The sequence below is a fragment of the Poecilia formosa genome, unplaced genomic scaffold (genome assembly GCF_000485575.1).
Source record: "Poecilia formosa unplaced genomic scaffold, Poecilia_formosa-5.1.2 Scaffold338, whole genome shotgun sequence".
Lineage (NCBI taxonomy): Eukaryota > Metazoa > Chordata > Actinopteri > Cyprinodontiformes > Poeciliidae > Poecilia > Poecilia formosa.
This window is the reverse complement of record NW_006800277.1, coordinates 643,699-655,345: the sequence shown is the minus strand read 5'-3', so window position 1 is coordinate 655,345 and position 11,647 is coordinate 643,699. Positions and strand designations below refer to the sequence as shown.

Sequence of the window (11,647 nt, the reverse complement as noted above, 5' to 3'; positions counted from 1 at the left end):
TCTTGACACAGGCAAAAGAAGGTTCAATGTCCAAGCTTATTGATCTTGGTGATTTATTTTCCTCTTTCACCAAACAATTACAGAGATCAAACTTTCCTTTGTTCTCATGCTACCACTCTTGCTCTGGTAAAAACCATCGGCCCCAAACCCAAATGCCTGCTGGTCCTTCACCAGGCCCCTGCACTTATAGAAAGTGGACTGACCCACATTACTTCCTGTCTAAATTTAGAAAATAAATAAGAAAAGTAATAAAGCAAAAAATAAATGAAATCAACAATTATCAACCTACAAATAAACTCTGGAAAAAAAAATAGAAATTTAAGAATAAAGTAACAAAATTCAAATGGATGAAGAAATAAAGAAAAAATACCTCCAACAACTTCTATTCCGCCTTTTCTCGCTCTGTATGTCAGCATTACGCACTACACGTTGCCATGGCAACCGACAGACAACAGCTCAACGAGCAGATAGAGCAGAGATTACCGATCAGGGGAATCAACACCAAAAACCAAACATTTCCCACACAAAAAAGTAGCAAAAACACTAAAACAGAACATCCAGTCTGTTACATTATGTTGTCAGGCTTAATGTCTATATTGTGATTATTAATAAGTTTTCGTCTGAACACCGCGGTGGTTGATTAGTTGATTTAAACAGCTGCTCTACTGATGACTTGGTGGGCGGGTTGTCTTATTTTAGTGCTAACGGAACCAAAACACACCAAACTGCGCAGCACATGCTAAGGTTATCAAAGTCAGTAGCAGGCCAGCAACTGTTAGGCTAGCATAACTAACCAACTGCTCACTTGTTCAATGTTTTCTTTAAATTAAAACTTTTTCCTCACCTGTGAAATCTGAATCCCTTATTACCATTATCTATGGTTGACTTAACCGCTAAACATTGCGTCCGTTGTTCTGATTCTTTGCGTGATTGTAGTAGTTTCCTGACCACCCATATTTCTGACTGAATGGACAGCAATGGCAAATGTGTGACTTATGATAAATCACGTAATGTCCAGTCCAGTAATATATATATCCATCAATGCTGCTGATGTAACACTTACAATGTGATTACAGTGCTAGACTCAGAACAGGACCAGTGCTAGGTTCGGCTACGGGAGTAGGGAGAAGTGCAAGTGTATCAATGACCACAGACCAGAAAATATGTTTAGACTGCCAGCTTATTATTTTTGTAGAAAAAGAAAATAAACAACAGTTATACAAACAGTTTACATAAAAATGACACAAATTCAATACAAAATAATTTCCCTGTTTCTTTCCAAATGTTTTATTTTATATAATCCCTTTTTTTAAATTTAAACCTATCGTTAGGTATTAACGATAGGTTAATTAATACCTAACCTATTAGGTTAGGTATTAACCTAATAATACCTAACCTAATAGGTATTAGGTTAGGTAATAGGTTATAGAACTATAGGTTCTATAGTACCTATAGTTCTATTTAATTCACAGTTTGTTTTAATCTTTTAAATCTATTTTAGTTTAGTGTTCTTTTAAGAAGTTAAAGTTTTTTAATTTCCTGTTTTAACCATTTCTTATTTCTATTTTAAACCCAACAATTTCACATTCCACACACTGTAACAACAGACATTGAATGTGGTTCAAAGGAAAAAAACCAATAAAACACAACAGACACAATCCAGCAAAAGACCGAATAATTTGTGCTTCAAATCAATGTCTTTTCTCTCTGATGATCCTGAAGGTTAATCCCGTTTCTCTGAATCCACTGCTATTTCAGCAGGAAACATAGGCAGGTCATACCAGTTTGGATGATTTACAGTATCCAGCAGAGGGCGTAGCTCCTGCTAGACGGTTACAGGGCTCCTGGGTTACAGCTCGCCATCTTGTTTCTCACTAGTGGAATCCAACTCAGCAATCGACTCGGAATTTCAAACAGGTTTGGCATTTTGCCTAACTCAGCTGGTAAAATTTCTAATTAATGTTCAATAATCTTGTCAAATAAGCATATTAAATGATACCGCTGGCAGAAAAACCTGTATTTCTAAACAATGTTGTTGTTTTTTCCACTTATAAATTTACTTGGATTAAAGACTGGAATTTAATCTGATTTTCAGCATTATTTCTCAATCAACAATTTTAGCAGACAGGGAATACAAAAGAAGAGAAGTTGTCTGAGTCTCAAATTGACCAATATGAGAGTGAAATTTTATTTCTCCTGCTTTTAGCCCCTTTCTTATTTTGAGTGTTGCATTGAGCTTAAATTGAATTCATAAAAACTCTGGGAAAAAGTTTATCTGAAAATGTAGCTTGAAAACATCCATAACAGGAAGTAACTTCATTAGAGCAGTTTTTGTGCACCGCCAATATAGGAGGACTAAAATTGGTAAAATGAACCTTTACTTTCAAGAGTATCTAACGAGAAAAAGAAAAAAAAAATTTAGTGCTGCATTAATTAAAGAACCATAAATAAATAAGTTGTGGAAAAGAAAATACAGAGAAACCAGAACACCAGGTTTCAGTTTAAAATCTTTTATTGTCTTTTGAAGTCATTGCATTTGCCTACAGAAAGATTTGTACAGTTTAAAGAGTACCAGTCTTGAAGACAAACAAGTCTGTGGGAAGCTGTACACGAGCGAGAAAGAAGGAAATGTTGCATCTGAGTTCAAACAGACCAACAGGAGGACAAGCAGAGAGGAACAGCTTCTGCATCATGGCTGGCACAACACAGCCAGCAGGCCTTTGCAGGCTGGAACAACAGCTCTCCCTCTGCATTCAATTGCACTTTGGTGTAGAGTAGCTTCATGTGACTGCTTCACCCATTACCATTCATCAGTTTTTCAAGCTAATGAGTAGGTGTTATTATTACTATTGTGTTATTAGTCTTCAATCTTGCTGATGATGACCCACATTTGAACAGTGTTGCCTTAGAATCAAAGCAGAAAGATAAGAGTTGAAAGTGAATCTGAAAATGTTGCTCCTGACCGCTGGTAAAAACAGAACACCACCAGTGATGTGAAAAAGCATCAATGTTCAGGACATCGGAATAATTTTTTATATCAGACAATCTGAGTAAATTGTTAAAGCAGCTTCAAATGAGGAACAGCTTGTGCCACCTTTGGTAGCAACACACTCGTTTTCATTCAGACACATTAGAGGGTTTTCCAGCATGAACAGATTGTTAAGCACAACCAGAGTCAGGTCCTTACTTTGACTGGGCCTTATTTTATTTTAGCTATTCAGAAGAGGACTTGATGATGTGCTTTGGATCACTGTCCAGCTGCATAACTTAAGAATGTCTGTTTCACTACAGAACACAATTCATAGTTCAGTCAGATTATGGTAAGTGAATCCCAAGGTCAGGTGCATCTTTATTAGAACTTTAACGAGTTAAAAATATTAACTAAATTAATAAAAATAATTTTTAAATGCAAAAGTCCCAATCTGGAACTTTTTTATTCATGTTTTCAGTACACTTGGATATTTGACGCTCAAGCAGTATCTGCTAACAAACTGATGGCCGACACACCAGCAGGAGGACAACAACTGAGGTTCAATTTTGCTTCAAAAATGATATGATGGAGTTATGAAAAAGACTATTGTTGTTTTCAAGTTGTGCTAAAAGGAGTTAGCCCATCAATGAAGCTATTCAAGCCCAAAGTGTACTGCTGCTAAACATGTAGCATTAGCACAAATGTCCCAAATGCTCATGACAGTGTACATACACAGTCACATTTTTAACTTCCAGAGGCACTGAGAAACTGAACGGCTAGAATAACACTTTACTCCACTCTGATGGTTGAAGAACAGATTAAAACAATAAATATCTTTGTTGTTGATGTTATGTCTATTCTTGAATGATTTAGCAGCAAAGGTGTTTTTGAATTGAAAATATTATTTTGTTGATGCATAGTTTTCGAAAAAATGCAATTAATTAATTATAGACCCAGCAATTAATCAAGTCTCCACTAGTCCTTATGTTTTTTGGGGTTAGCACTGATTTTTACCTGTATCTTTATCTCTTATATCTCTGTGGAACACTTTAACTAAGCCAAGTGAGGCCTGAAGTTTTGTAGATGCTGTTCTTTAGATCATGTGTGCTGTTTAAAATCTATTTATTTAGTTTATGTTATGAGACAAATTTTATGCATGATTCTTGATTCTACAGGTCTGACAGCACTGAGGGTGTGGCTATTAAAATCCACTCACCAGTCCAAATAATGCTTTCTAATCACTATGAATTTGTGATTTAGTTTTTTACACACGAGCCCAATTTGCTTCGGATCATTTTTTTTTCTTGACATAAATGAAATGATTTGAAGCATTCTTTTTTGTATTTACTCAGATTATCTTTGATATTTAATCTGTGAAAAAACAACATCAGGAGAACTGTAAGAGGGCCCACACTGTTTCAGAGCACTGTCTATCAAATTTCCTGTCCTAAAAAGTAAAAAGACTGGCAAAAGACAGAAAAACAGGAAATGAAAGTGCAGTTGTCATCATATTTTTACACACAAAGTGACATTATATGGCTAAATTTTAGTCTTACGGAGTGAGCTATGGAACCAAAAGATAAACTAATTCAGGTTTTCATCTGAAGATCCTTTGCTGTATAGTGCAAACATAAACAATAGATCCTGAATTTTGATTATTGTATTGGATTTGTACTCAAGTATGTTCGCCAAGGGCGCCTTTTATTGTTCACAACATTTCTGTACAAGCTCCTGAAATTCCATGTAGTGACCTTTATCAAAAATTCACAAGGCAGAGTCACAGTGAAGTCTACCTGATCGTGAACAATAGAAATAGCAAGAGATTCAACAGGGTCTCAAGTTCAGTTCAAGCACATAAAGGTTCAGTGTGAGTCAAAGTAGTCAGCGGTAGAGCGAATGGACTCATGAAGAGCAGAGGAAAACAGACAGCTGAGTTATTATTCTGAAAACAACAGAGGGTTCACAAAGTTAAAGGAAAAAGAGAAAAGGCAGTCATAACATCTTCAAGTTTACAATGAAAAAGGAAATAAAAGTAATATATAACAATCTATCACAGCCACATGGAGGGACAGACAGATTGATTCTCAAGCTCACCTTTACTATTTGGTTAATTACATCTTGTAAACATTTGTATTTGTTTTTTCTGTATAGAGGAAAAAATATCAAGCTAGCTTATTATTTTCTTTATAGGCTGTGTAAGTTTACCGTTAACAGATAATATAAAAAAGCAACACATGGATAGACAAATATATCAGCTTTTTTGCTTTTTAAAAAAGTCAACTAATAAGAGCAAAAATATACTCAAGCACCGTGAAAGATCTCTCTCTAACGCCATCGTCGCGTCCTGCTGAGTTCACCCTACACTACACTGCAAAAAAAGTCTTGAATTCATGGTAAAACACCAGCAGCTGTGGTTGCCAGAATTTTACTGTGTAAATACAGTAAAATTTACAGTAATTTACTATAAATTAGAGACTTTTTTTTACAATGCACGGCCTGCAGCAATTACAAACATCTGCAGAGGTGAGACACAGCATGGCGCCACTCAAAAGTCGCCTCTCTCTACTCACAAGAAACTGAATCGTTTAAACACAGCAGATCCTTGCAAAAAGAAATGAAAACGACAAACACTTTTCTGATATTTAAGAAATGAAAACCAGCCGGGACTGTGCCAAACACACAGGCCTGTTCAGGAAGCATTACTAAGTAAGCATGAGCTCACTTCATCCCCAGAATGCACCTGGGCACCTCAATGATCCCTACATGAGATCCGGTGTTGCAGTGGATGGGTAGAACTACCAAGGCTGAATCCTTCAGTCCTTTCCTGACCTTGGGTCTCCTCACGACACTCCTTACTGATTTATAGACGTTTCAATTCAGTTTGAATCAAAATAAAAAGATAGCAAAGATTAATAATTTTTCTTTGTTTTAAAATATTAAATAATCAAGACAACCATCAGAATGTGGAGTTTGATGCACAGCAATGTTCATCCATCCATTTTCTTTACACCCCTGTCCCAAGTGGGGTTGGGACAAGGGTGTGGGACAAGTGAGGGGTGCTGGTGCCTATCTCCAGCGAACGTTCCGGGTGAGAGGTGGGGTACACCCTGGACAGGTCGCCAGTCTGTCACAGGCACAGCAACGTATTTAGTTTTAAACAGTTTCAATTGCTCTTTAAAAGTAAACATTTATTCTGGTGTATTATCTCAGTGGGATATAAATGAATCAAGTGACTAATTAAAAACTAGTCAGCAATTTTAAAACAACAATATGCCATATAGTAGATATTTTTCTAAGTGTTATGGCATAACAATTAAATCAGGGGTGCACCAATTTCCTTCATTCTGTGAGATCTGCAATGTGAAGCCAATCTTATCCACTGGTCTTAACTACCTCCACAAAAGTTTTAAAATCAGCTACTGCCTCCTTTTGCTCTGCAGAGAACTGACTGACAGCGCCCCCACCAGGTCACATCTGCACAGCGCTGTCAACAAGTTACCCTACTGTTGCCAACTTAGCAACAATGTCACTATATTTTGTGACTTTTCAGACAAAAATAAGAAATTGGTATTGGAATCAGCTGGTTTAGCTGTTTAACCCTTTCATGCATAGTGGTCACTAGTGGAAAGCTATCTAAAAGCCATTTTCTTGGGCTTCTTGTGGATTTTTATGTTATAAATGCACACAGATCTGAGAAGTGGACACTAATGCATCATAAAATACACTATCAACTACTGGCCATAAGCTGCAAATGCAAGAAATTATTTTTGTCTATTTTATTATGCCTTAAGAAAAAAAATTGAAAAAAATCCTGACACAAAGGATTATAAGTCTTGCACGAAAGGGTTAAAGATCAGTGTTCGACCACAAAACTGCAGCTGGGGCACCCTCAGCTTAAATACATTAAAGCTGGTTTATTTTTTGTTAGGGTTCATTTGTTACAATAATTCTTATTTTCTAAAAACCCAAAACAGTAGTATAAGCTAAAGTGTTTGAATAATTCCAAACTGTTTACACACACTAATGTGCATATATATAGTCATGTCTGTTAACATAATCAGTGAGACTGATGGGTCATTTCCCATAGGGATACTCCAATCTGACCTGGGGGCCAACAGGAATAAGGTTTGGGGTTTCTGCAGCCTTAAAGATGTTCTAAACATTGGCTCACACCAGGGTGTGTTTCTGATTTGTTTAAAGAACACACACCAAAGACGAATGAAGTCCTTTAAAACAGGAGGATTTCTAAGTGATTAACTGTAGCCTCTTTACTAAATCTTGTTCTTGAAATTCTACAAGAAAACAAATACTTTTCATAGCTTTTATACTTGATAAGATATGCTTTGAATGTAAAGGTGAGAAAATGAACAGTCAATTGTCTTGAAAGAAAATATTTGGCAGAAAGACTAAAAAATATCTCGTTTCTGCCCATTTCACCCCGTTTGCTGCAAGAGTTGCTCCAACTAGCTAACACTGTTAATAGAGCGTTCTGTATAACAGCTGAAAGTCTGCAAAATGATGTAAAAATATTTAACTTAACGAGAGGCGCATGAAGCTTTCAGGAATATATTTCATATTTGATTGTACAAAAAGCTGTGTGTGTTACTGGGCTTATGACATTTTTAACCATTTTGAATGTGCTAATAAATAACTATTGGTATGTGTGTTTCCTAAATTACATCCAAATCAGGGTTATTTTTGTTTTTTTGTAACTTGGTGCTTAGCACTGCAAGTGTTTTCCCAGGGCAAAACAGAATCTGAACTAAATTCTAACAATGAGAAGAAAATACAATAAAACTGATGTAAATGACATGAGAAAAGTGCAACTATCTGTAGGAAATATGCTTCTACCATTTGGATAAACTAGTCTATAAGGAAATGTAGCTGGGTGAACAGGAACTGCAGAAATGAGCCAGCAGTTCTCCTTTCAGTTTGTTTGAAAACTAAAACAGCTTTGATACAACTCACCTGGTAGAAATGAGGAAAAATAATGCAATCGGCCAAAAGCAAAAGATTTACAATACAGCTACTGACTGCAGAACAGCAAAAAGCACATACTGTACACTGTATCCTCCAATATAAAAAAGAGAAATGTCTGCTACTTGAAATATATTGCATACAACATTGTGAAATAAAACACGCTACTGATAAAGCCTATCTGCTGTGTGTTAGTTTCAGAGTGCTGGACTGTGTGAAGCAGAAGTAAACTTGCAGTCACAAAGTGTTGGTCCATCAAACTAAATTAAGTAAATGTTCTGCTCACAAAGCTTATAAAATAAAAGCTTTGTGAGCTTTTATTTTATAAATAAAAGGTTCTATTCATGGGGGTTCTATTCATGCGTAAAGAACTTATGAGCATTCAGTAAGTTACCTGTAATACCTTCAGTAGACAACATTAATCACCATCCTAGTAAAGAGAATGTGGCACACAGGTCATTTTGATGAAATAGTCGATGTAAATTAATACTGTTTTGTGTTTTTTTATGTGTGTGTTATTTACTAGTTCTGTTGCAGTTTGACGAGGTTGCCGAGGGGACAGTATCACTCCGCTGTTGCTAGGAGACGGGTGTGGAACGGATGTCTCTTTTTTTCTAACGGCTGTGTAGCGACATCGCTAAGTGAGTTACTTTGTAACAATTATTTAATTAAAATGTTATGGACTTAATAAAACATTTTGCTTGATTGTTTATCACCGTTACATTTTTGGCGAGCCAGAGCCTGGGGGAGTTTCAAGTAAAAGTAACTAATCCAAACGAGATGAATCGAAGACTGAAAAGAAGCTACAGATGAAGCAGCTTCAAGACGAAGTGAGCAGACCGCTGCTGATGTTAGAGAAGTCAGAGCTGATTTTAGTTTGTAAACATTTCAAGAGTGATGAACCTTCAGGGGGGTTTACTGGCCAAACTCGGCGTTCCCTAATTAGACTAGCAGAGAGAACGCTGGGCGACATCGAAAATGAGGAAGAACCTGAATCATTTAAACAGTTTCTCCAGAATTTACTCACCGTTGTGGAATCTTGGACGTTGGAGAATGCCGGAACACCAGAACAGACACAAGCTGACAACGGTGAATTAAACTTACTAAAAGTCAAGTACAAGGAATTGCGGGAGGAACATAACAAAGCCCGACAGTGTATAGAGGAGGAAATTGGGGTTTTAGAGAAGAAACTGAGTATGACGGTGCATATGGAGGAGACTGAATCACACTGTGCTCCATCACCTCAAATACCAGAAGTGACTCTCAGGCGGGAGTTTCAGATTTGTGGGCAGATTGGAGAAGCTGGTCAGGGGGATAAATTGTCCTATACGAGCCTGATCAACCAAAATGAATCTGGGCAGAGGAAAGGATATTCAAAGACTGAGATCCTGGAAGCAGTCAGGTGGAGCCCAGGGCTCCACCTGAGAGAGATGCTGGAAATCAAAAGAGGACTGACACTGTCCACTCTGAAAATTATCCTAAGAAGTCACTTCAAAGTTGATTCTTCCTCTGACCTCCTTCATCAGCTGATGAACATTTCACAAGATCCAAAAGAACGTCCTATTTAGAGCTATAGAACTGAAGGAAAAAATGCTCTGGAAATCAAAAGAAGAGGATGAAAGCAAACAATTCAGCCCAGAACTGATACAAAGGAAATTTCTGCGTTCCATAGACACAGGACTGCTAAGCGATGCAGTAAAATTCCAACTAAAACCTTACCTGAGTAATCCTACAGTATCAGATGAGGTCCTAATTGAGCGGGTGAGTGAAGCTGCAAACTTGGAGCAAGAAAGACAGAAAAAGCTGAGGAAAGGTGCAGTGAGTAGGTTCCAAAAAATAAATGAACTGAGAGCTTACATGCTTACATGAGTTTCAACCTCCTTCCATGGAAGAAGCTGCAACCAGAGGTGAGCTAGGGACACAGTAATAACCAAAGATGTAATGAGAGGGGCCAAGAAAAATCGTAACAGAACAGGAAGCAGTTACAACTAAACTCATTGAAGGACTGAAGGCTGAAATGCTAGAACTAAAGAAACTGGTGCTGGAAACAATGGAGGTTACTAAGAAACATCAGACAGAAAGAGTCACCACACGCAGCTACAGCAGACCAAGAGGTTGCCCAGCCTGTCGAGAAGCACAGTCAGGGGAGATGTACACACACTGTTATAAGTGTGGTCAAGGAGGACACCTCGCCAGAGGCTGCCATCAGAACAGGGGACAGCAGGGAAACTGGAAAGGGCTGCTGGGCTGGGACCCCCAGCATCCCCACACAAAACACTCAGTCCCACCACAAACAAACCAGGCTCCTATACAGAACTTTCATCTACCCCAACAGCTCACTACATGAATCCACGGAGCAGAGAAAAACTTCTGAACCTCATAGGTAAGAGATGCATTGTTCATTATCGGCTGGATGCCACTCCAGTAGAAGCATTATGGTGCTGAGGCATGTCTCATTAATGAAGAATGGAGACAATTACACTTACCACACCAGTGAGTTAGACCTCTGAATGAACTACTGGAGGTGGATACACTTATTGGGCTTGCAGCAAATCAGACACAAATTCCTTTTCTAGGTTGGGTGGAAGTGGAATTTAGACTGGGTACAGACTCACTCTCAGCAGAACCCCTGCTGGTACCAGTACTTGTGTCAAGTGACTCCAGTGTGGCACAATAGCCAATAATTGGCTACAATGTTATGGAGGAAGTGCTAGGACACAACACACTTCAACACAGAAAACCTGAAGTCATCCAAAATGTGTGTGGAGCCTTTGCTGTAATGTCCAAACTGCAGAGACAATGGTCAAACTCATTCAGACATCAGATAGGCAGTTGATGTGGGTCTTGTGCACACAGGGAGAAGTCAAATCAAGTTAGCAGCTGAGCAAATCACCATCATCCATGTTAAAGTTAATATTGGAGCTCATTTCAGAGGGGAGGACCTTCTTTTTGTTCCCTTGGAGGAATCAGTGCTGCCAGAGGGTGTCAGTGTTGAAGAGGGTCTCATGACTGTTCCTACAGAAAGGTCAGGATTTGTATCAGTCCCAATTTCCAACACCAATAAGTATAGTGTTACTCTGCATCAGTGTGCAGTCCTGGGGCATCAAGAAGCAGTAAAGACAGCTTATACTGTAAATGCACAGCAGTTGAACATCACTGATGGTGAACAACAAAAAGATGACACTTCAACACAGAACAAAGCCAGCTTGCAACACAGTCTCTGATTAACAACAGCAAAGCAGAAAAACAGAAGCCAACACAGTGGGATCCTCAGTTGACCTCAGCCACTTAACGGAAAGCCAGACAGACTGTGAGACAGATACTGAGAGAAGAGTGTCATGCATTAGCTTATGATGAAGATGACAGGTTTAATTCCCTCCCTGAAACTTCACATCACTCTGCATGACACCACTCCAGTGAAGAAAACATATATGTCAGTTCCCAAGCCATTACATCAGGAAGTTAAAGAATACCTTCAAGATCTACTGAATAGAGGCTGGATAACTCAGTCACGCTCTCCATATGCGTCACCAGTGGTGTGTGTGAGAAAGAAAGATGGGGCTCTGAGGTTGTGCTGTGACTACAGGGAATTAAATCTGTCCCTGACCGCCACCCCATTCCCCGGATTCAAGCCATGCTTGATTCTCTCCCTGGTAGCTCCTGGTTCTCTGTATTGGATCAGGGGAAGGCGTACCATCA

At 38.4% G+C, this 11,647-nt stretch overlaps 2 long non-coding RNA genes across 2 annotated transcripts in view; both read left to right on the top strand.

The window, feature by feature from the left end:
- Positions 1-2,488: 2,488 nt before the first annotated feature.
- Positions 2,489-11,647, top strand: part of LOC107833164 (uncharacterized) — a 16,469-nt gene continuing 7,310 nt past the window's right edge. Inside the window, exon 1 of the long non-coding RNA XR_001658878.1 lies at positions 2,489-3,341. This is a non-coding gene — a long non-coding RNA (uncharacterized LOC107833164). The remainder of the gene's footprint in view (positions 3,342-11,647) is intronic.
- Positions 6,722-11,174, top strand: LOC107833163 (uncharacterized). Its single transcript, XR_001658877.1, has 2 exons — positions 6,722-9,505; positions 9,897-11,174. It is a non-coding gene; the product is annotated as an uncharacterized LOC107833163 (long non-coding RNA).